Source organism: Diabrotica virgifera, chromosome 8 (genome assembly GCF_917563875.1).
Source record: "Diabrotica virgifera virgifera chromosome 8, PGI_DIABVI_V3a".
Taxonomy (NCBI): domain Eukaryota; kingdom Metazoa; phylum Arthropoda; class Insecta; order Coleoptera; family Chrysomelidae; genus Diabrotica; species Diabrotica virgifera.
In genome coordinates, this window is record NC_065450.1 from 15,178,986 (window position 1) to 15,204,010 (window position 25,025).

The window sequence follows — 25,025 nt, forward strand, 5'->3', positions numbered from 1 at the left end:
ATTTAAAAGGCAATCAATGCTTAATATTTGCTATTTCTTATTATTCTTAAACATAACATTTACAAATGGGAATCTTATTTCCTTTTGGTTTTCAATTGAAAGTTTTTATTAACATTTAACTATTAGGAGTTATTAGCAACAACTCTATTTAAGTTTAATGAAGCTTTTCTGATATTATTGATTATGTTATTCAATTTTTATGTGGAATTTAATACGAAAAACCCATACATTCATGTCCAAACAAATGAGACTGACCTTTTCCTGGTGAACTGAAAATGTCCTCACACAAAACCCGTTCCTTCTATCCTTGGCTGCGATCAAACCTCGTCCTGGCTTCCAGTAATGTACTCCTTTGAAAAACTAGCTCGAATAGCTCTCGTTCCTGCTTCGGTCGTGATGCTGTGTTCTACCTTTTTCGAAACTGCTATCAGCTACCGGGACACTCTTGGCTCAAGGAGGTTCTTTTACTCTCGACCTGGCCTACTTCTCGTTCCACGATAGATACTCCACACTCACGGAACTACCGGCTTTCTCACTCTCCGTACACTACCGTCTACTCGACTTCACTTCTCGACAGCTCAAAACATTCTGCTCTCTATTTGTCATTCATTCCCCTACTTTCTAAATATCCCTTCCAGATTCACAAATCAAACTTCCACCACCAACTCTCATTCGCAGTATTCCTCAAAACCAATTTTTAAACTTTTTAAATATGCTTAATGGATTTCAAAAGAAAAATAGTTAATTCCCATTCTAAAATTACTTTCTACTAATTACAAAATTTTAATGACCTATTCTCTATTTCTACTAAGTCTTATTTAGCATCGGCTAATGATCGAAACCTTCCGCGAAAAACGATAATGAACTATCATCTATTTCACTGAGTTTTATTTAGCATAGGCTAATGATCGACCTTCCGAGAAGAACGATAATGGTACGCGTCATTCACTTTGTTTATCTAAGCACATTGTTCCGAGTTTCGTACGCTTATTCTAATCACTTCTTAAAATTAAATATAACAATTTGTTGTATACAGGTTGTTCTAAATTTATATGCCCGAGGTTGAGAAAATAAAAAATATTTTATATTAAAGTGAATTTTGTTTATAATTATCAAATTTTAATTTTTATATCAAATAGAAATATAACAATATATATATTTATATATATATATATATATATATATATATATATATATATATATATATATATATATATATATATATATATATATATATGTTCGGAAAGATTTCCGCGGTCAGGTAAATGAAAATTACTAAGTTCTCGGGAGAACCGCGTTGAGAATTTATAACTCGACGTTTCGGCACCCTTTTTGGAGCCATTATCAAGAGGGGTATGGTTCCGTTCGAGTTCGGGGTCTCAATCTGCCTACTCCCCTCACTCGTGACGTACCAGTAGTGTCTTGTTCTCTAGGAGAACGGTCAAGCGGCACTGAGGTCTCAATCTGCCTACTCCTCAGTGTCGAGTGACGACCTGTCTTCGCCTGTGTAGCTCCTTTTATACTCTCAGTGCGCGCGGGAACTGTATGCGCGGGAGAGGCCTGAGTGGGATCGACTGACGTGGGGATTCGCCGAAGCAGCGGTCGCCATGTTGCCGGCAGTCTTTTGGCGTCATCGCGTGTGTTTAGGCTGTGAGGGCGTTTTTCAATTTCGATGGCTTCACGGATGATTCTCGATTTTAAGGAGCGGACAGGGGCGATGGTTTTTGCTTTCTCGAAATCTATTTGGTGACCTGTCTGAATATGATGTTGGGCAAGGGCTGAAGTAGTGTCGGAATGTTTTACAGATATGGAATGTTCGTAGATACGGTTTTGGATTCGTCGGTTTGTCTGTCCTATGTATGTCCTTGGGCAACTGGAACAAGGTATCTCGTAGACACCATGGTCTTCATTGGGGATTTGGTCTTTTACGGATCTGACAAGATTGCACAACTTGGAGTGAGTAGTGAAGACGGTTTTGATATTTAGAGGGGTAAGAATTCTACTAATCTTGTCAGTGACACCTTTGATAAAAGGTAGAAAGATTTTGGGTTGATCGGGCGGCAAGTTTTCTTTATTAGATGGAATGGGATTTAGATGTTTCTGAATGCTCCTATTGATTTGGGTTTTATGGTAGCCGTTTTGTAAGAGTGTTTGCCTTATTGAATTTATTTCAGATGGTCTGTGATTGTCGTCACTAAGCCTTATAGAGCGAGAAACAAGAGTGTTGACAACTGAACTGAGTTGGGCGGGGTGATGATGTGACTGGGCATTGAGATACCGATTTGTATGGGTGGGTTTTCGGTACACGGAATAGGAAAAACTGTGAGGTGGCTGTTTTTGAATAAGTACATCAAGGAATGGTAAAGACTCCTCAGACTCAACTTCCATCGTGAATTGAATACTGGGGTGTATTCCATTCAGGTGGGAGAGGAAGAGATCTAACGTATCTTTACCATGGGGCCAAATGACAAAAGTGTCATCAACGTACCGTAACCAGCAAGTGGGTTTGAGATTTGATGATGACAGGGCTATTGTTTCGAAATGCTCCATGTAGATATCAGCTATTACGGGAGAGAGAGGGGATCCCATTGGGGCACCTTTGATTTGACGGTAGAATTGATTTTGGAATGAAAAGTATGTGTTAGACATGCAATGTTTTATAAGAGATAAAACATTATCAAGTAAAACATCATACTAAATCTCCATCCATTTCCAGAATTCTTAGAACAACGGGCTTTTCACTTCTTCGAAATTCAATTCATTCCACCCGCCGCAACTTAGACACAACAAATTCCCGACTTTTCAAAACCTACAATGATATCCACTCTCACAATATACATCCATTATTATGGGACACTTTCGATCGCCTTTCTCATCAAAAAGCTCAACACATTTCTGACACCAAAACCCAAACCCAGAAACGCAAACTAGCCACACTCATCGCTCATCAAAATCCACAGCCACCTTCAAATCAACAACCTTCTACTGTTGTACGCAATTTCTCAGATGTTAACATATCCTTAACTTAAAAGGCTTAAATTTTTCTGTCACTCCTCTTTCAATCCCAACGGAGAAAATTATTTGTCAAACTGAAGAAGCTATTTCTCATCTTCCGTCCGACCAAGCCGAAATTGCCAGACAAGATGTCGCCAGAATTCTCCGTACTTCCAAACCCCCACCGACAAATATCAGTCTTTCAGAAAGACGTGCCCTTAAAGAACTCTACAACAACCCTGACATCGTCATCCTTCCGGCAGACAAAGGTAATGCCACCGTCATTCTCAACACTTCTAATTATTTCGACAAAATGTCCGAACTTCTTAATTCTACAGAATACAAACGAGTCCCAAACGATCCCACTACCTATCTAGAAAAAACGACCAAATCTATCATAAATAAGTCCACTCTACTTCCAGACATCAAAAAATCTCTTACACCCAGAGAAAAATCGTCCCGAATTCCAAGAATATACGGACTTCCAAAAATTCATAAGCCCAACGTTCCTCTAAGACCCATCGTCAGTGCATACAATTGCCCCACTCAGAAATTGGCAAAACATCTCGCCTCATCCCTACAACCACTAGCCGAAAACGCCTTGTCATTCGTCAAAAATTCTTTCCATTTCATTGATCTTCTGAAAAATATTTCTATCTCATCCTCAGATATTCTAGTCAGTTTTGACATTGTTTCTTTATTCACCAACATTCCTATTGATGAAACCATTTCCATCTTGGACTCCAAACATCAAATCCCCCAAGACACATTATCTCTTATAAAACATTGCATGTCTAACACATACTTTTCATTCCAAAATCAATTCTACCGTCAAATCAAAGGTGCCCCAATGGGATCCCCTCTCTCTCCCGTAATAGCTGATATCTACATGGAGCATTTCGAAACAATAGCCCTGTCATCATCAAATCTCAAACCCACTTGCTGGTTACGGTACGTTGATGACACTTTTGTCATTTGGCCCCATGGTAAAGATACGTTAGATCTCTTCCTCTCCCACCTGAATGGAATACACCCCAGTATTCAATTCACGATGGAAGTTGAGTCTGAGGAGTCTTTACCATTCCTTGATGTACTTATTCAAAAACAGCCACCTCACAGTTTTTCCTATTCCGTGTACCGAAAACCCACCCATACAAATCGGTATCTCAATGCCCAGTCACATCATCACCCCGCCCAACTCAGTTCAGTTGTCAACACTCTTGTTTCTCGCTCTATAAGGCTTAGTGACGACAATCACAGACCATCTGAAATAAATTCAATAAGGCAAACACTCTTACAAAACGGCTACCATAAAACCCAAATCAATAGGAGCATTCAGAAACATCTAAATCCCATTCCATCTAATAAAGAAAACTTGCCGCCCGATCAACCCAAAATCTTTCTACCTTTTATCAAAGGTGTCACTGACAAGATTAGTAGAATTCTTACCCCTCTAAATATCAAAACCGTCTTCACTACTCACTCCAAGTTGTGCAATCTTGTCAGATCCGTAAAAGACCAAATCCCCAATGAAGACCATGGTGTCTACGAGATACCTTGTTCCAGTTGCCCAAGGACATACATAGGACAGACAAACCGACGAATCCAAAACCGTATCTACGAACATTCCATATCTGTAAAACATTCCGACACTACTTCAGCCCTTGCCCAACATCATATTCAGACAGGTCACCAAATAGATTTCGAGAAAGCAAAAACCATCGCCCCTGTCCGCTCCTTAAAATCGAGAATCATCCGTGAAGCCATCGAAATTGAAAAACGCCCTCACAGCCTAAACACACGCGATGACGCCAAAAGACTGCCGGCAACATGGCGACCGCTGCTTCGGCGAATCCCCACGTCAGTCGATCCCACTCAGGCCTCTCCCGCGCATACAGTTCCCGCGCGCACTGAGAGTATAAAAGGAGCTACACAGGCGAAGACAGGTCGTCACTCGACACTGAGGAGTAGGCAGATTGAGACCTCAGTGCCGCTTGACCGTTCTCCTAGAGAACAAGACACTACTGGTACGTCACGAGTGAGGGGAGTAGGCAGATTGAGACCCCGAACTCGAACGGAACCATACCCCTCTTGATAATGGCTCCAAAAAGGGTGCCGAAACGTCGAGTTATAAATTCTCAACGCGGTTCTTCCCGAGAACTTAGTAATTTTCATATATATATATATATATATATATATATATATATATATATATATATATATATATATATATATATATATATATATATATATATATATATATAGATATATATATATATATATATATATATATATATATATATTGATGCACGTTAAGTTGTGACTTCCGGTATACAGAAGAGGCTGTCCGACTTCCACCTTTTCTACTAGGAATTATTTTTTAAAAATTGTGTATTTGGTAAAAGGGGGGCTTATAAAATGGGTCTACCTATTGAGGGGAAAGGATTTACCAAAATAAATTTTGTATATATATACGTATATACCGAAGCGTACAGCATACGTTATGGCTTCCATATATAGGGTAGTTCAAGGTGCGTTGTCACTTCCAGCGGTGTTGTCATATTTTGGAAGTCACAACGACTCGTCTGCTGATTTACCTCTTACTTTAAGCGTAATGTGTGATCTTTTGAAACTTTTACTGTGAATACAGTTGTGAATGCAGTTCTATGTTTTAAAGTTGTCTATTTAAATTAAAAGATTGATATTCTTTTGATTAAACAGGTTTACAAAAAAAATACATTTCGGAATATTTGACGAAACCATATGACTAGGGGGTTTTTGGGGTCGCTGGTCACGAATCCGGGGTCCGCTGACCTCTATCACGTCAGGTAATGGTAATCTCAAGGTCAAATCAAGATAAACCGACAGTCGCTCTGAAAAAGTATATTAGGGGGTTTTTGTGGTCGCTGATGACGAATTTGTGTCCGCTGACCTCTATCACGTCTAGCTCAAGGTCATTTCGAGGTCAAATCAAGATAAATGGACACGATCGCTCTGAAAAAGTATATTAGGGGGTTTTTGGGGTCGCTGATCACAAAACTGGGGTCCGTTGAGCTCAACCGCGACAGGTAAAGGTCATTTCAAGGTCAAATCAGTTTTGTGGACTTGTCCTGATTTGGCCTTGAAATGACCATTACCTTACGTGGTAGAGCTCAACGGACCGCAGTTTTCATGATCAGTGACTCCAAAACCCCTATATTTTCAGAGCGATTGTGTCGATTTATGTTGATTTGACCTTGAACTAGACGTGATAGAGGTCAGCGGACTAATGATTCGTCATCAGCGACACCAAAAACGCCCTAATATACTTTCTCAGAGCGACTGTCGATTTATCTTGATTTGACCTTGAAATGACCTTTACCTGGCGTGAAAGAGGTGAGCGGACCCCGGATTCGTGATCAGCCACCCCAAAAACCCCCTTGTAACATGGTTTCGTCAAATAGTCCGAAATTTAGTTTTTTTTTGTAAACCTGTAGTATTTATGATATGATTGATATTTATTTTACAAATACTAATATTTTATTATTGCTGCAAAATGGATTTTTTGGAATTAATTAAAAAAGTGTTATTAGTAAGTAATTTATTTATGAAAATTATATCAAAAATTTTAATAAATAAATTTGAACTTATAGGAAATTTTAATATTTATTATTTTTCTTGATTAAATTTTGAATTTTAGATTTTATTACAGGCACCGTCCTTTTAATTTTTGATGTACCAATAATAATGTGTAATAAGAAAATTAAATGGCTAAATACACCAGGTGGGGTTGAGCTGCTAAAAAGCTATCTAGATCCATCTTTTTAGAGCAGATTAGTCCCAGTCTGCTACTCGATACTATTGACTGTGCTTCTCCAGTTCTTTCTATCCTCTGTCTTTTTCTGCTAGTCTCTCTAATTCCTGCCCTATATAAATTTTCCTTTACTTCCTGTAACCATTTATTCTAGTTCCTCCGCGTCTCCTTCTAACTCCGGGTTTCCATTGTAAAATTGAGTTTATAGTTGTTACGCTACCTGCTCTCCATATATGCCCCAACCATCTAACACTGTGCTGACATCTGAAAATCTGGAATAATATCTACCCGGGTCGAAACATTTTTTTTAATATATGAAAATAGTTATTTATGAAACAGTTCGTGAAGTATGCTTTTTACGAATGCACGTGATGTTTAGAGCACAAGCGACAACGGAGCGAGTGCTATACATCGCTTAAGTTCGCAAAAAGTACTTCACGCACAGTTTCATACAATATTTTATCTACGATAAACAAATAAAAAAACTGTAACTCTTCATCACTGGAATTCATTCCTATTCTACAATTTTTAGAAATTATTTAAACATTCTAATTTCTTTCAAACCACAAAACTGTCAAATTTTTTTTTGTAATTTATTGCTCATTATGTCATCACCATGACAACGCGAAAGTTAAGGATATTTGATTATATGAAAGTGTGTCAAAAACAGTGCGAAAAAGTAAATCCCGTTTAAAATACATTGTTACTTCACGCACACGTTATCCATTAAATAGATCGATGCAGATCGGCCTTATATCGGATCCTCTACTATTAGTCCGTTCGCTGACGGTAAAATATTGCAAAACCCATAAATTTTAAAAAACCGCTTAGATCAGGGGTGGGCAATTACTTTTAAGCGCGGGCCAAAATGAAAGTTTCAAAATGTCTCTCGGGCCGGAGGACTATACCGGATATGTACGCTGTGCCCACGCGAAATTTTTTGGTGTAGTTTATTCCCTGCCCAAGAAATAAATACTATAAGTATTATTTTAAAGCATTTGGACAAAGAAATTTGACTGTTAATAATTAGAAAATGGTAATAATAAATTGTCCTACTTGGGAATACATGCGAAAAACTTGTGCCCAGTAAAATATGTCACGTAATTGAAAAAAAAATGGTCATTATATTAAATCATAAGAAGATCCAGAAAAAGAACCAGATAAAAAATGAAGATATTGAGCAAGTGGACAAAATGAAATACTTACTTAGGAGTCTGGATTACGGAAGATTTAAATTCGAAATCATAAATTCGATCAAGAATAGAGCAATTGAGGGTAGACTTTTTGAAGATGAGGACATTTCTGAGTCACCAAAGACTCAATCTGCAAATCTGATATTAGTTGATAAAATGTTGTATATCCACTCTATTCTTTTTTATGGTGCCGAAGCTTGGATTGTTAATGTTGACTTAATGAGAAAGCCGGAAGCTTTTGAGATGTGGCTTTTTGGGAGAATTTAGAAAATACCATGGACCGATCATATACGAACAAAATGATGTTGCACGAAATGGAAAGAGACAGAGAACTTTTGACCTCCATTAAAAGGAGACAGACAGCATATTTACGGCACATGCTCAGAAATGATATTTACGAGTTGTTCGAAGGAAAAAGGGGTCCTGGTAAACGACAAATATTCTGACTGAAAACATTTGAGACTGGACCGGGTTGCATATTTACACATGCTAGCGTGTGTAGACACCAGGGTGTTGAAATCAGTTAGGGTTTGGAAAAACAGTACATTTACAGATGCTAGCGCGTGTCGACACCACGGTGTGCCGCGGTGTTGAAATCAGTTAGGGTTTGGAGAAGCAGTACGTTTACAGATGCTAGCGTGTGTTGACACTATGCTGCTGAAATCAGTTAGGGTTTGGAAAAACAGTACATTTACAAATACTAACAGATTTGGACACTAGAGTGTTGAAACCAGCTAGCTTTTTTAGTGGTTATACATGCATAGATACTAACGGCTATTGACATTGAATTTATATACCTACTGGTGTTGAAAAATGTTTAAGTGATTTAGGTATTAATAAATAATTAAACGTTGTTGGGATGTAAGCAATAATAAATTAACACAAAAGAACATCATAAAAAATAATGTTGTTCTGAAGCTATTTCCTTGTGGCATTTTTATAATTAACTATTTAGATGGGAAATAACCCACAATTAAATTGAAAAAAATAATTTTTGTTATCGTTTCGACGCCAAATCGGGTGTCGTTGTCAAAATACAAAATACTACTAAATTAAACAAAAATTGTGTTGCTTAGTAAAAAATTCTTCTAATAATTTATTTAATCTGACTCATTTATATCGGCAATTCAGACATATATTATACATTTTAAAGTATTTTTTACTTCAACTTCAATTTTCTTTTAATTTAGTAGTATTTTGTATTTTGACAACGACACCCCATTTGGGCGTCGAAACGTTAATAAATTTTTTTTTAATATAATTGTGGCTTATTTCCCATCCAAATAGTTAATTATAAAAAATAATATTAGATTAATCAGCAGATCCATGCCCTTTAGCGTTAGGTTGGTTGTCTGTGATGTTTCTCATCAGGTTTCTGCTTCTTTTTTTTTCCTTTTATTGCCTCGGTTTTGGAAAAATAGTAGGTACGTTTACAGATGCTAGCGTGTGTTGACACTATGGTGCTGAAATCCGTTAGGGTTTGGAAAAACAGTACATTTACAAATACTAACAGATTTGGACACCAGAGTGTTGAAACCAGCTAGCTTTTTTAGTGGTTAAACATGCATAGATGCTGACGGCTATTGACATTGATTTTATATACCTACTGCTGTGGAAAAATATTTAAGTGATTTAGGTATTAATGAATAATTAAACGTTGTTGGTGTTTAGGCAATACGTAAAGTATCCTTAACAATAGTAACCTATACTTATTGTACGGTTATAGAGTATATTCCCATAGGTAAGCTGGTTAAGAGTAGATAACGATTTTTCATATGTAATTTAAAGTATTATCTGCATAAATGGCACAAAGAATATTTGCTACGAGAGGTATATGGTTCAAAATGCATACAGTATCACGACTAATAAGTTATGTTCACATACATGTAGAGTACTTACAGTTTTATTCCTTGATGACGTGTCACATCAGAGCTCTGATTGAATTCCATAATCCATTTGGTTCATTTGTAAGGCACTCACTAATACGCTAAATAAATCATCGTCGATAATACTGAGCAGATTGAATTATCTGAGCGGTATAAAACGATAGCAAAAAAAGCCGGTAAAATGCGGCCTTTTTACGAATAGCGGGAGCGTCGATAGATTAGAGATGATTCTCGTTAGGAAGCTTTTGACGATCTGCCCCGGCGAGGGGTTCAAATGCGAGTCTCAACAATAACCTGGAGTTTCCAGAAAGGTTACATAAATACTACTTGAATTTTAAGTAATCAGTAGTACAGGGGCGTAACTAATTATTTTAGTGAGCCGTGTATAATATATTTATTGTACATATTGCCGGGGGCGACAGGCGAGAGAGATGGCCTATATCACCTCGAAGAGAGGGGATTGGCAAAGATGTGCACAACGATAAGAAATGTTTGAAGAAATTAGAGTTTATATACACAAGGGGTAACAACGATAAAATGGAGGAAAACGATAAGTTTTCCCCCTAGGGATAGATTTTAATCTTCCAGGGGAATCACAGCGATTTTCGTAATACCACGAAGAAAATCACCGTGAGTAGTGTGAATCTTGACAGTACGAACTAGACCATCCTTACCAGGCAATACATCTATTACCCTGGCAGTTGGCCATAAGAGTGGAGGAGTACCATCCTCCTTCAACAGAACCAAATCCCCGATCTTGACAGGGTCAGTAGGGTCGGTCCATTTATTTCTTTGCTGCAGGAGGCAAAGATAGTCTTTTTTCCACAATTTCCAAAATTGCTGTTGAATTTTACTAATACGCTGAAAAAGATTCAACCTATTTTCAGGTATCTCTGAAACACTTGGTTCAGGGGGCGCGGTTAAACTTCTTTGAACTAAGAAGTGAGCTGGAGATAGGAAAGCGAAGTCATTGGCGTCAGACGACATCCTAGTGATGGGTCTCGAATTTAGAATAGCCTCGATTTGGCATAATACTGTGTTAAACACTTCAAAGGTGAAGTGGGAATTTCCTATAATTCGATAGAGGTGATGCTTCACACTCTTTATTCCTACCTCATGGAGGCCGAATTGATGGGGGTTGCGGGGAACACCCATCTTGAAAGTTATGGAGTTTTGAGTACAGAATTCCTTAATCTGTTCCGAATTATTTTGATTTAAGAAAAAATCATAGAATTCGCGCATTTCATTTTTTGCCCCATGGAAATTTGTGGCATTGTCGCTCCAAATAATACTGGGCGTGGATCTTCTGGCAATAAACCTTTTCAGAGTAAGAATATAGGCTTCTGCGCTTAATCCTGTGACGAGTTCGATATGAACACATTTAGTGCTCATGCAAATGAAATAGGCTACGTATGCTTTGTAAAGCGGTGCCTTCCTCAAATGTGAGGACTTAATTAAGAAGAACCCCCCATAGTCCACTGAGACGACTTGGAAGGGTCTAGTGGGGAGTACACGATCGGGATGCATATCTGCCATCTGTTGAACAGAATTGGGTGTCATGAATCGGAAACAGTTTACACACTTACGAATTAAGCGTTTAATCTGTCTTAATCCGTCAATTGGCCAGTACTTCATTTTGACATACGAAAGTACTGTTTGCGCGCCTGAATGTAATAACTTATGATGAGCTTGAGTCAAGATTAGTTCTACAACTCGACATTTAGAAGGAAGTAGAATGGGGTGTTTTTGATTATACGATATGGGGGCGTGTCGGAGACGTCCTCCCACACGAATCAGCCCATCATTATGTTGTAGGAAGGGGTTGAGTTTACGAATGGCTTTATTGGTCACGAGTTTAGCATTTTTCAATTCAAGAATCTCTTTTTTAAAGTAGATACTTTGGATATACCTGATGATCGCGTGATCAGCGATCTCCATTTCGGGTGGCGTCAATATATCCGTATCTCGTGGAGAGTTATTTATTTTCTTTTTAATATTACTGATGAATCTAAAAAGATAAGCGACAATTCTTTGAATTTTACGAAAAGAAGAAGATTTAGCGAATAGATTTTCAAAGGTGTCGTTGAGTTCGTGATTTGTTGCTATGTTTGAGACAACTAACTTCCTTAATTCAGGAAGATCATCCTGAAAATGAGGAATTTGATGAAGAGAAAAATCGATGGGATTGTCTCTAATAAAGCTAGGTCCGCATAACCAGTCTTCGGTGGTCTGGGGATTATCAAAGACATTTATCCCTCTGGAAGCGGGGTCAGCGATGTTTTCGTGACTTCTGACGAAATGGAAATCACAAGGAAAAGTTTCCAACAAGGAATTGACCTTTTGAATTCTGTTTTGTACAAAAATGTTCCAAATGTGTTTTTTAGAAAGTATCCAAGACAAGGCAATTGTAGAGTCAGCAAAGAGATGAGATGAAGATATACTCAAATTTTTCTTGAAGATGTGAAAAAGTCTATGAGCCAGAGTGACTCCCAACACTATTCCACAAAGTTCCAATTTGGGGATGGTGAGTTTATTTTTTAGCGGAGAAATTTTGTTTTTAGAAGCGATAAGCCGCGACGATACAGAAAAGTCTGAGTATGTCGCTTTGAGATACACACAAGTGCTGTATATTTTTTCCGATGCGTCGGTGAAAATAATTAATTGAACATCAACAACTTTCTTTTGTAAAAGTAAGCATCGAGGTACCTTGACCTCTTCTATAGTTTTGAATGTCGATAAGAGGTTTTGCCAATTTTTCATAATGATGGGTGAGTCAATGGGTTGATCCCAGTCCAATTTCTGGGACCATATTTCCTGTATCAAGAGCTTAGCGTTCACAAGGACAGGGGATAACCATCCTAGCGGGTCATACAAAGTAGCAATGTAGGAGAGAATAGTACGTTTAGTAACAACATTAGCCAATTTGAAGATAGGAGTTTTAAACGAAAAGTGGTCGCGTTCTGAATCCCAGAATATGCCTAAGACTTTATCAGATCCCGTGAAGTTAAGACTGACTTCAGAGACGGGATTTAAATTGTGTTGAGACAGAAATTCTGAAGAACTGCAGTTCCACTTGTGGAGGAGGAAACCATGGGTTTCTAGCAAAGAAGTTAATTGTTCGAAAAGACAACTTAATTCATGAAGACTGTCAGCACCGCTGATCAGGTCATCCATATAGATAGATTCTTGCAGAACACTAGTAGCAAGTTCGTGGGTATGTTTGTTGTTGTCAGCGATGTGCTTGATAACTCTTTGAGCGATAAATGGGCTACTTGGGAGCCCGAAGGGTAATCTTTGAAATTGATAGCACCGTAAAGGCTGCTGAATATTGTCCCTAAAGAGAAAATTTAACAGAAATGTTTCAGTGGGACAAATGGCGATTTGTAGGAACATAGCCTTGATGTCGCCTACTAGTGCGAATTTAAACTGACGAAACTTAGCGAGAATGTCAAAAAGTTCATGTTGGACGACATAACCTTTGTCTATGACGTCACTGAGGGAGATTCCCGTAGACGATTTATTGTTTGGATCGAAAACTATACGAGTGGAAGTAGTAGAGTTGGATTTGAAAACGGGAAAGTGAGGGAGAAAGTAATTAGGTTTACCTGAGTCATTTAGCATTTTTAACGGCACTTGAATTATTTGTCCGTTATTGAGATATTCCGATATAATGTCCTGATATTTTTCCAATAAATCAGGGTTGAGTTGAAAACGTTTCTCGAGACTGAGAAAACGTCTTTTTGCCGAGAGAAACGAATTTCCCATGTCTATATCTTCGATAGGGAGTTTGAGATTGAGTGTGGACTCATATCGTCCATTGGGGAGAACATTAACATGTTTTACAAAATTAATTTCAGCGGGGTGATCATTAATGAGATCGGTGTTCTGAGGAGCGGCTTCTTCCAGCTCCCAGAATTTTTGTAAATGATCGGATAGTTCCTCGTTGGACACTACCGGCTCATTTACGGCGGAAGGAGTGTTATGAGAACAACAAGTAACGAGAGAGTTTGAATAAAATTCCAAAGCCTTTTTAGTATTTTTCGACTTAAGAGCAAAGTCTGGAACTGACCCTGATATCGTGTACCCGAGTAGAGTGCGTTGAAGAACGGGAAGACCTTTTCCCAAACGAATTATTTCAGGTTGAATGATATCGTTATACAGGTCTGCACCGAGCAGGATACCAATTGGGGATGTTACATGGAACATCGGATCACCTAATGGTATCTCTGAGGGTATGTTTAGTTTGCTCGCCGAAATAGAAATTTGAGGAAGCGGATTTGTTATCTTTGGGAGTACAGAGCACGAGATGTCAAAAGGAACGTCGTTAGCGACAGCGAAAATTGTTGTATCTACAATAGATTGAGACGAGGATGAGGTGGAGTTAATTCCATTGATCCGTAATTTTCCATCTCTAGTGGTGAGTGACAGTTCCTTTACGAGGTCAGCACTAATAAATGAAACCTGTGAGGCCGAGTCTAAAAGTGCCTTTGCGAAGACCCTCTTGCCGCTAGGAGCGACAAGATAGACCTGGAGTGTGCTTAATAACACCAAATGATTATCAAGCGAGGCTGCAGATAGAGCCATTGAATGTGGAGTCGAATTTTGAAGATTAACTTCCGTTTCAGGAGCTCTAACATGTGAGGGCCCCTGTTGTGAATTACCCTGTGTATGGGAGTTATTTGAGATAGCGGTTTTATTATGATTATTTGAGTTGTGTTGGCCAACAGCCGCGGAAGGGTTACTATGACCCGTTTTGTCGAAATGGAGCAACGTGTGATGACGAGATTTACAAACTATGCAAGAGAATTTGGATTTACACTGATCGAGCATGTGAGACCCAAGACAATTAATACAAAATTTATTTTGTTTGACAAAACTAAAACGTTCTTTAGAATTCAACTGCTTGAACTGAGGACAAGAGTAGATCGAGTGAGAGTCGTTGCAATAGGAACATTTCTTAGGACCTAAGCGAGGCGAAAGGTTACTGGTAGAAGTGTCTGAGGCTAGGTGTAAAGAGTGTCTGGAAGTAGTAGTCGATTTTGGTTTTGATTGAGATTGAATATTCTCAAGATGAACAACGCGTGTCTCGATTTCCCCTAGAAAATGGACAAAATCAGGGGTAGCTTGGCTACCACCGGATTGGAACTCAAGAGCCCTAATGGTAGGTGCGTCGAGTTTCTGAGTAGCGATATGTATGAGAAGTAAATGCAAGAGATCTGAAGGGGGCCTATTCAAGTTCAATAGGGCCTTGAAATTATTTGACATGACCGTATGAAAATTTCTTAATTGTGAGTGATTTGCGTTTCCAGAAATAGGAGGCGCATCAAGAATTTGAGAGATGAGAGTTTTGATAAGCGATTTAGAGTTGGCGTACCTTTGTGTCAGGTTATCCCGGGCTATTTTGTAATTGTCACCTGTGAGTGGGATATGCTCGAGAAGCGTCAAAGGCTCGGAAGTTAGAAAACTTTTGAGGTAAATGAGTTTTTCCAGATCACTTAATGTAGTATCAGATCCTATTATTGTATCAAAGGTCTCAATGAATGAATTGTATTCAGTAACTAAGCCACTAAATGGTTTTAACTGAATACGAGGGAGGTTTACTGTTCGTTGCCTAGCCATAGACTGTGAGGTTAGAGAAGAATTAGGGTCAAATTGGAGGGAGGGGGTAGCAGTCACATTAGAACTTTCAATGACCTCTAACCTTTCTTCCAATAGAGAAATTGTATCCAAATATTTATCAAAAACCACAGAGGAATCAGTAGAGGGGGTAGGTTCCTCGGGGATCGTCTCCAGCACATTTTGAGCATCGCGGAAAAGTCCGTAAGAATGTTTGAGTTGTGAAATTATTTCACGAATTTTATATTTGTTTAGAGAATTAAGAGTTGTGGGAACCGAATCAGCCAACTTGGTTATATCAAGTTTTGCGGTGAGCCTCTGTCGGTTATATTTTGATCGGTCAGCCATGTTGCGAGAATGTGAGATTAGATAGATTATTTGCAAATGTCTAAACCTATAAATCGATGCGAAAATGAGAGAATATGTACAATATATTATATATTACACGTTTAATAGTGTGAGATTGGCTTAATAGTATCACCCTGTATGAGCGCAGATTAGTATATGAAATGCAAAACTATAAAATTTCAAAATATATGCAATTTTCCAAAATGGGTATTTTTCAGCAAGTGTGAGACACCCTTAACAAGTATTTAAATTAATTAAATTGAAGGAAAAAACAATTATTTATTTTCTATAGTTTTCTAGAAGTGTAAAATGAGCTTAAGCGAAGCTAAATGTAGCAAAAACTTACAATTTATGCAAGAAAACAAAATTATTTTTAATAATTTTTGTAACCTGTGAACCAGGCTTAATCGGATTCAAAATTATAAATTTAATTTAAATCAAAAGGTTGAACAAACAATGTTAAAATTATAACACCCGTACTATCAGCCAAGAAATGAGTACACTTTTTGTATACTATAAACAGAAAAATATATTTACGAAAATAAAATAATGTAATATATGCAAATATTTTTTCATACAAACAAAACGACTCCTTTATTTGAACAAAGCAAGTAGTTTCTGAAATTGCACGTGTAGACCGGGCTTAACAACCTACCAGCTATTGTAGAGACGTGCTGGGTTAAATACTGAGAATTTGAGTGCAGAAAGAGAGGAATATTTTATTTTTGTGCCGGGGCGGCGTGGCTTGGAAATTTCCAAATGCAACAGAAAGACACTATAAATGAAAAACCGTTATTCTCAGAATAGAGATTATCAAAATATGCAAATACGAAGGACCTTGAGGATTTAATTAATAAATAATTAATATGATACGGCTCGATGGAACAGAAATGTTTAGGCAATACGTAAAGTATCCTTAACAATAGTAACCTATACTTATTGTACGGTTATAGAGTATATTCCCATAGGTAAGCTGGTTAAGAGTAGATAACGATTTTTCATATGTAATTTAAAGTATTATCTGCATAAATGGCACAAAGAATATTTGCTACGAGAGGTATATGGTTCAAAATGCATACAGTATCACGACTAATAAGTTATGTTCACATACATGTAGAGTACTTACAGTTTTATTCCTTGATGACGTGTCACATCAGAGCTCTGATTGAATTCCATAATCCATTTGGTTCATTTGTAAGGCACTCACTAATACGCTAAATAAATCATCGTCGATAATACTGAGCAGATTGAATTATCTGAGCGGTATAAAACGATAGCAAAAAAAGCCGGTAAAATGCGGCCTTTTTACGAATAGCGGGAGCGTCGATAGATTAGAGATGATTCTCGTTAGGAAGCTTTTGACGATCTGCCCCGGCGAGGGGTTCAAATGCGAGTCTCAACAATAACCTGGAGTTTCCAGAAAGGTTACATAAATACTACTTGAATTTTAAGTAATCAGTAGTACAGGGGCGTAACTAATTATTTTAGTGAGCCGTGTATAATATATTTATTGTACAGTTGGAATATAAACATTAATATATTAACACAAAAGAACAACATAAAAATAATGTTGTTCTGAGGCTATTTCCTTGTGGCATTTTTATAGCAATTAGCTATGTAGATGGGAAATATGAATAGATAATAATACCCAAGACTTTACCCGTGAGGACTACTTCATTACTCACGGGTCATTACTCACGGGCTGAAGTAAGGTTCAAGTAGTGCATGCCACTTTTAGTATATTAGTTGTATATAAACCGCAGATAATAGTATATTATTCAACGAGCTTCATCATGTAATGATGGCTATTACTCACGATGATGAAGTTTGCGGCACGAGCCGAAGGCGAGTGTCGTAATTCATCAGAGTGAATAATAGCCATTACGTGCGAGTATAATCCTATACTTTTTCTACGACCTTTTTTATTTTAATTAGTAAAAACAGGATTATCAACTACTTGAGATTAAAATTATACAGAATTTTAAAAAATGTAACAATGGTTGAGTATAGTTTTACGTTTATACCTTGTTTAGTATGTATGAATTTTGACCTTTATCATTTTTAGTGAGAGTGGCATTAGCGCATTCGCTGTGTTTATTGGAATTTATAACTTACACTTATTGTGTTTATTTTATAAAGTTATATTGTCTTAAATATATTATAACATAGTTATATTATTATATTATATTATATAGTTAAATTAAAAAACGTACGTTATAACTTTATAAAATACGTCCACCAATAATAGCCATTTCTTATTTATTACATTGACAATTGGTACAAAATGCTTAAAACTTTCGTAAACGAATAGAACTTGAATTGACTATTTCTTGTTGTATTTTTACAATACATAAGACAGTATTTGCCGTTTTTTTTAATTTTATAAAGCAACATTTATTTTTGTATATTATAATTTTAATCTCGAGTACCTAGCTGACAATATTATTTTTTTACTAATTAAAATAAAAAAGGGCGTAGAAAAAGTATAGTATTCTACTCTCATGTAATGGCAATTACTCACTCTGATGAATTACGACACTCGCCTTCGGCTCGTACCGCAAACTTCATCGTGAGTAGTAGCTGCTTATCAATGCATGCTCGTTGAATAATATACTATGAAGACCTAAGTGAAAGAAGGGGGTATGTAACATTTTCTAAAATTTTGAGTTTCTTAGTGAATGAAGGTGGTATGTAAGTTCACTATCATAATATGACACTTATACTGTATCTCTAAAAAGCTTAATAAGAGATATTCTAGTGGATGAAGGAGGTATGTAACTTTTAAAATACGATTCTTAAAAGGAAGAAGGGGGTATGAAATATTGTCTTTTTCAGGTTTAAATTGTTTATAACTCAAAAATATTAACTTTAGAGAAAAATTACAAAAGACCTTTTTTGTTTCCAATGATCAAAAGAACCTAAAATAATGTACCCGGGTTGAAAAAATTGATTTTTTTAAATTTGTTTAAATTTTTTTTTTTTATTAAATGTAGCTAAATAACTACGAAATTATGGTATTTATATGTAGGGAATATAACACGAAAAATAATCAGCATTTCTTAAGAACTTCAAAACACAAAAATATACAGGGTGTTCCATTTGAAAAAAGAAAATTCATTAGATTCACAGAAAAACGGAAGTTCTGACAACAATGTAATTGTCACTATTATATCGGCCGCATTAGAAAACCCTTTGTCACCAAAATCTACAAAAAAAATCGTGCATGCCGTTTCCGAGATAATTGAGGCTTTCCATATATAAAACTCAGTCTGTGTAATATACTCCATTTAATAATACAAGGCAAGGTATACGGAAGAAGAAAGGCCAGGTCGAATAAGACCGTCATCGCTTAGACACCTGTGAGAATGGTTTAACAGATCCTCTGCATCCCTTTACCGAGCTGCCATTAACAAAATTACTATAGCCTTGCCAATATAAATGAGCCAGATTAAATAAATTATTACAAGAATTTTTTACTAAGAAACAACATTTTTGTTTAATTTAGTAGTATTTTGTATTTTGACAACGACACCCGATTTGGGCATCGAAACGTTAATAGAATTATTTTTTTCAATGTAATTGTGGCTTATTTCCTATTTTTTCATTACTTTGTATGTTGTTCTTTTGTGTTAATATATTATTGTTTATATCCCAACAACGTTTAATTATTTATTAATACCTAAATCACTTAAATATTTTTCCACAGCAGTAGGTATATAAAATCAGTGTCAATAGCCGTTAGCATATATGCATGCATAACCACTAAAAAAGCTAGCTGCTTTCAACACTCTGGTGTCGAAAATCTGTTAGTATTTGTAAATGTACTGTTTTTCCAAACCCTAACTGATTTCAACACCGCGGCACACCGTGGTGTCAACACGCGCTAGCATCTGTAAATGTACTGTTTTCCCAAACCCTAACTGATTTCAACACCCTGGTGTCTACACACGCTAGCATCTGTAAATATGCGACCGGGTTAAACACACAGACGCTTTTAAGAAAAGCAGAAAATAGAGACGAATTTGCAATGGTGTTTTAGCCAACCTTCATTAGTGGAGTCGGCGTTAGAAGAATAATAATAAATTAATGGTAATTAAATAAATCAGTTATTGAAAGATTTTATTTTCTTATTTATTTATATTTTAACGATACAAATTAATTTATATTGATACATATTTTGTAAATATACCTAATATTAAATAAAATTATAAAAAAAAGACAAACATTAAACGTTAAAATTAATAGAATACTCATTATAAGTATAACTTCTATAATAGTTAGTGCGAAACGTGAAATCGCGAATGTTCATGTGATATTATTTCTTCAAAATTGGGATCCAAATCACTTGTAGCAATCCTTAATACCGAGTGTAGATTTTCGTCAGTAATTTGTGATCGATATTTATTTTTCGTGGAAACCATCAACGAAAAAGTTCTTTCACAAATATATGTCGAACCAAATAAAACTAGGTATTTTTGAACATAGTTTAAAAAATGTTTAAAATGTTCTGTATTCAAGGCACCGTAGAAAGCACTCAATTCGTTTGATTGAACATTTTCTTTTAATAAATTATTTGCCTGTAAGTCAATTAATTCTAGCTGAATTTCAACAGGAGCTTCTTGCACATCGAAATTGAAAGGTTGACTAATTAATGACAAAGGTTTTTCAATAGCTTTGAAATCTTGAAATCTTCTTTGGAATTCAGTATGCAGGTCTTGTGTTACTGAACTATATTTAACAAAATCAGAATTTTTCAATAATTCTCGTCGTGTTTAGTTTTATCATAAATGCTTTGACATTTGAGTGCATATTGAAAGCGAACTGGTTTTTCCCTTGTAAATTTACATTAAGTTCATTTAAATATTTTACAATATCTACAGAAAACGACAAATCGTTTAGCCATGCCTCATTTTGCAATTCAGGAAAATCATGTAGTTTTTCTTTTATCGACAAGAAGGATACTATTTCATCAAGCAAATATTGAAATCTGTCCAAAACTTTACCGATGCTAAGCCATCTCACCTCAGTGTAGTAAGGAATTTCGTAAAAGTCACTTTCAATTTCTTTCAAAAATTCAACAAACTGTCGATGATTTAAGGCACGTTCCTGGATAAAATTTACAACTTTTGTCACAACAGTAACGACGTGATTCAATTTTAAAACTTTTCTACATAACACTTCTTGATGAATAATGCAGTGTAAAAATAATATGTCTTGTTCTGGCTGCAACTGTTTTACTTTGTCGCTGATTCGTTTTAGTAAGCCCACATTTTTCCCTGTTAAACTAGGACAGCCATCCGTAGTGATGCTTACTATTTTGTTCCAAGGTAAATTTACTTTAACTAAACACTCTTCAACAGCGTTAAAGAAGTCTTCACCGGTAGTTGTATCTTTCATTGGATGCACACTAAGAAGTTCCTCGCGAATTTCACATTTTTTGTTAATGCCCCGAATAAATATTAATAATTGACTTGTGTCAGTAATATCGCAGGACTCATCCAACGCCAGAGAACAATATGTAAAATCAGCAATTATTGTTTTTAGCTGGTCGAGTAAATTTCCTGAAATATTTTCGATCCGTCGTACTATTGTTCTCCTTGACAGGCTTAAATTTTCAAAAATATGTTTTTTTTCAGGACAACATATCTCCGACACTTCTACCATGCACTGTTTAACAAATTCTGCTCCAGAAAAAGGTTTACATAACTTAGCAATTTTGTGTGCAATAACATAACTTGCTTGTGTGGTAGATTTCTCGATGTTACTTTGTTTGCTAAAAATATTTTGTTGTTTATTTAAGTTTTTTGCTAAGTTGTCTGCAGCATTTTTAAGTTCTTCTAATGAAAACGATGCATATTTTGGATGTTTTGATGTAAAATGCCTCTTTAAATTATATTCCTTGAAAACAGCAATGGTTTAATGGCAAACTAAACAAATTGCTTTCTTACCAATGTTCGTAAAAAGGTATTTTTCTGTCCATGCTTCATTAAAATTTCTGCATTCCAAATCAACTTTTCTTTTTTTAGATTGTATCATTTTGCAAATGCTTACAAATAAATATTTTAATACAATAAAATAAAAACAATGTTTTCAAATTTTACTTACAAAATGTCCTCCACTTTTTCAATTTATTATATATTTGCAAAATAACACACACTGTATCAAAAGAAATATGAGGAGTAATAGGAAATACGACCAGTGCTAAATCAAAATAAACTTATACGCGTCTTTCGAAGTAGTTGTAAAACTTCGGCAAAAATCGGTAACAATGAATTTTATGCTGAAGTAGGTATTCCAAACAACCATACTTAATTCAGATTTAATAAATAAAGAATCATATTATTGGGACCAAAGTGCTGAGGTATTTAGATCATAAACTGTCAGTGATATGGTTGAAATAGATACCCAAACACCGAGTGCTTGTCTTGAGACCTTGAGAGTTAAATACGATTATTAATACCGAATAAACAATTATGAATCTCCGGGGATTTCCCTATATTTTAAAAGAAATTTAAAGTAAATAGTTACAATTAAACAGTTTTTAAAAATATAGTTAGCTAAGGCTGTTCGTAATTATAATACTCTCTATTATTTATATATTTAATAATTTATGTGAACACTATGCAAACTATTACTGTTGATTTCAACAAAATCACATAAAAGGGATTAAAAAGATTAGGTACTTGCGGGGTTTTTCAACGGGCCGGACAAAGTAAGCGAAAGGGCCGGACCCGGCCCGCGGGCCAGCTTTTGCCCACCCCTGTGCTATAGCCTTATTCTTTAACTATATCGCTGTAATAACATTGTTTCTAGACAGGTAAATTATCATTGTATACTGGGCGTACCAATCAATCTGGTTTTTTTTTCAATTTTCACAACACCCTGTGGAATATTCTAGCCTTTATACAATATTGAAATTAAAACCCAACTATAGCCCCAGGTTTTCTTAACGTTCTGTTTGTTATTCATTCGCTTATGTTGGATAATAAAAAAGTTAGGGACTTTAACAACTAAACATGTTCTTTATCAATACATGGTGTTTCTAAATAAGTGCGACAAACTTTAAGGGGTAATTCTGCATGAAAAAATAATGATCGTTTACTTGATAAAGCTATGTCCGCAAATGCTTGCAAATATAAAATTCTTTTGCCAAACGATCATTATTTTTTCATGCAGAAATTACCCCTTAAAGTTTGTCGCACTTATATTTAGAAACACCTGTATCGATAAAGAACATGGCTAGTTGTTAAAGTCCTTAACTTTTTATTATCCAACGTAAGCGAATGAATAAAAAAAACAGAATGTTAATAAAACCTGGAGCTATAGTTAGGCTTTGATTTAAATATTTTATAAAGGCTAGAATATTCCACAGGATGTTGTGAAAATTGAGAAAAAAAACCCAGTTTGATTGGTACACCCGGTATACAATGAAAATTTACCTGTCTATCAACAATATTATCATAGCTATTTTGTTAAAGAATAAGGCTATAACATATTAAAAAAAATTACTTAAATCGGACAACAGGTTTGGGAGATACGAGACATCAAAAATTACCCATTTTTTTGGGGTGCCCGTTTTTCGTGCCGGTGAGTGTAGATTAAATTAGAAGTTCATTGTAAAAAAGGAAGTAAACAAAAACACGAGAAAAATGAATTTATATAAGTAAATAGGTAAGTAAATATTATAGATTAAAATAAGTACAGAAAATATATAATTATAGAGATATATAATCACTTATTGTACCTTCATTTAAGGCTAACTTTAAAAGTAAAGCAGATCTGCTATTATTCATGTTTAAAAACAAAAGGCACACAAAACACTAAGTACGATTAGGACCGCGAATCTACAACAGATAAATGTCTGGAAACCGTTACACAGGGTTGCCAAAAAACGGAAGTCACACCGAGCGGTGTGGTATACGGAAGACGCTACGCGTTGTGTACATAGCCTGTATAGTAGCACGGGAGCGACACTAGCGCTGGTGATATACCGTCGAACTAAAATCTGATCTTATGAGTATGTTAGATACGATATGACTTCCAGCGAAATTTTTAATATAAGCCTTCTGATACCATCTAGTAGCCAAATTCGTAAAAATATAGGCAAAACGTTGTGACTTCCGAAATCGGAAGTCATAACGGTATATATGAAGTAACAACGTATTACGAGAATCTACTTTGGAAGTCACATGGATACATGTATCAATATATATATATATATATATATATATATATATATATATATATATATATATATATATATATATATATATATATATATATATATATATATACATCCTACTATCAATTTGGCATCGATACATTATGCATTTACCATCGATTTGGCATCGTCTTGCAAAGTGGCATCTGTATATCGATGCCACTTTACACTACCTTAATAACTTTATTCCTGTACTTGCTACCAGAAGTCTAATCAGCTCGGTAGTTAGAGATTTGATTCCTTGATGTTACTTTAATATATCAGGTTTCCTTGTTTACCTCTTACTAAGTTATATAAGTTTATTCCATAAAATGTTTGAGTCCAAAATGATCGTACAGTGAAAATATTATATACATTTAGTTCAGTGTTTTACCGTTTTGTCGCTGCCGTTATATACATGAAAACGTATATCCCACTTTCATTATCAATCATTTTGGCATCAGAAATTTGGCATCACTGTTGAATACAATATTATTCACAACGAAAAATAGACAATTTGAGAATGTATATATTATTTTCATAAAGAAATCAGTCTGGCATCATGTTTTATTGTTTTCACCCAATTTTGAAAAAATGTGAAAACTTTGTATTATCCACGTCCGTCTGTCCGTCTGTCTGTAACCACAACTCCTCCGTCAATATACCAGCTAGAATGACAAATGAGGTATCAAATGAAAGCTGATAATCCAAGGATGGTACTAAAGGTGAGATATTTGACCTTGGCGGTCTGTCCGTCGGTCTTTACGACCGCGAATATAACTCCTCCATCATTATACCAGGTAGAATGACAAATGAGGTGTCAAATGAAAGCATATAATCCAAGGATGGTACTAACGGTGAGATATTTGACCTAGGCTGTCTTTCCGTCGGTCCCTCCGACCGCAAATATAACTCCTCCGTCATTATACCAGGTAGAATGACAAATGAGGTGTCAAAAGAAAGCTTATAATACAAGGATGGTACTAAAGGTGAGA